The sequence below is a fragment of the Oratosquilla oratoria genome, chromosome 37 (genome assembly GCF_046742065.1).
Source record: "Oratosquilla oratoria isolate Oo_2021 chromosome 37, ASM4674206v1, whole genome shotgun sequence".
Taxonomy (NCBI): Eukaryota; Metazoa; Arthropoda; class Malacostraca; order Stomatopoda; family Squillidae; genus Oratosquilla; species Oratosquilla oratoria.
Window position 1 is genome coordinate 31,011,703 of NC_134813.1, and position 2,500 is coordinate 31,014,202.

The following is a 2,500-nucleotide window of genomic DNA, read 5'->3' on the forward strand; positions in this document are numbered from 1 at the left end:
CATCATTATTATTATTATTGCTATTATTATAATTGTTGTTATTATTATTGTTGTTATTATTATTATTATTATTTAATTTATTTAATTTATCTTTTTATTTAAATATCTTTATCTATTTTATTCATTTGTTCATTTATTTATTTCTTTTTATTTTTTTTTTTTCTTCTTCTTCTTCCTTCAGTACCTATCCTTCTTATTCAAGCACGGACGTTTTCCGAGCTCCAAGAATCTTCTTTCTACCTCGACGAGGCCACTAAGGTCCTCGAGATGGTCGAGGCCTGTCAGGTTCTCGTGTTGGTCGAAGCCTCCGAGGTCCTCGAGCTCTTCGAGGCCTCCGAGTTCCTCGAGGCCAAGAAGATCGTCCATAGGAAACTTTCGAAACAGATTTTTCAAATTTCGACTTTCATTTTTCGAAAAGGAAAAAAAATAAAAATCCATTTTCGACCCCGATGCGACCTCGGGCGAGAACGTTTAGGGAGATTTATGAGGAGGAAGTCGATACCAACGCGCCACTCGATACATATTTCAGACGAGGTCAACTTCGAGACCTCAAGGGGCAACGGGGAAATGCAAAGAGGATTCTTCTTCTTCCAACCCACAACGCTAACGTACCTTAAATCTTCGTCTGTGGGCTCGAAGAGGCTCAATTAAGATTTCACGAACCTTAGTAACACCCCTATGGACCAGAGTCACACAGAATTTATTTATTATTTATCATTCAATTATTTATTAATTTATTTATTTGTCTTTGTGATTAGATACGTGTCAATAAATCAAATAGAATAGAATAAAAACAATTGACAGTGACCTCATCTGACCTAACCTGACCTCTTAACCCACTTCCGCCATAACACCTCTACGGTGACCCACAACTGAATAAAATCACCTGCCGACCGAGGAATATGACTTCACGAGGCAGGGGTCAAGTTAGGTCACATTTAGCTTAACCCTGAACACCGTCACCCTTGAATAAAATCGTTTGCCGGCAGGATAAAAGCGGATAAAGGAATGCTACCCGATGTGGATAACCTGTATCCAGGCGTGGATAAAGGGTTAATCCTGAATAGAAAATCAACTTTGTGAGGATATTCTAGAAGTGCTTTTGATCAAATCTAGCATTACGTCATCGGAAGGGTACCGAGTTCGCATTCGCTTAGATGTAGGCTCGAATCCCGCACTCCCTCCTTCCCAGCCGTGACTGCTACCTACCCCAGCAGTTCCCAAAGCGCATATACAGTACATAGGGCAAAGGTGACTGTTTCGGCCGTAGCTATTCAGCGCCCCCTGGCGCATTAGGCTCCTCACCTTCTAGCATAACATTTAGTCTCATCCTTATTTCTATCAATGTTTTATACATCTGTTTTATTTGTTGTATATATGCATGTATACATTTATATATATATATAAATATATATATATATATATCTATATATATATATCAAACACACAAACACACACACACACACACACACATATATATATATATATATATATATATATACATATATTATATACATATATATATATATATATATGTATATATACACACACACACACATATATATATATATATATATATGTGTGTGTGTGTGTGCGCGCATGTATATGTACTGTATATATGTGTATATTCTTTGGATGCATGTGAGTTTAAACGTGTGTATGCATTTATGTACGTATGTGTGTAAATATATTTGCATATATGTGTGCATATGTGTTTATATATACATATATATATATATATATGTGTGTGTGTGTGTGTGTTTTTCCCGTATTTCACAAATAAAACAGTTATAAACATTTTAATTGACTATATGTTTCCATTTGGAGACATGTATATCTATAATGAGGTTATTTTAAACTTCTGTTTGAAGAACAACCATTTTTCATTTCTATTCCTCTTCTTCTTATTAATATATATATATATGTATATATATATATATATATATATATATATATATATATATTATAATATAGCCTATTCTTTTTAGGAATAACTCAGTTCTTGGAAATGATCTTACTTTCATTTTACTTGATCTTCTTTTATTTTCTCTTTATTTTTTATTTATTTGTTTATTTATTTTCGTTGCATGCATAGACTTGTTTTTCTGTTACAAGTACATACTGCATGTGGCAATGGCCTTAACTATTTTTAGCTCCATTTTCTTCTCATTGTTTCTGAGCATTCGATTTAAAAAAAAAAATCCGTTGGCTCCAATGTCTGATTCACAATTAGCTTTGTCTTCTCGTTTTATGTATTTTTTTCTTGTTTATCCTAACCGACATCAGACGTGGGCACGAACACACAAACGGGAACAAATGTCGACATAATTCTCGTGTTGTCTATCTCCTCAACTAAATGAATAATATTACAGTCACCACGAAAATGCACGAAAATTAATCCAACTTAGAAGCTTGTACTTGGGAATGATCTAATTTAAGAGAAACTTATTCGAAGAAGCAAGAAAATTTGGCGGGAGAAAAGTTCGCGACGCCTTACCAG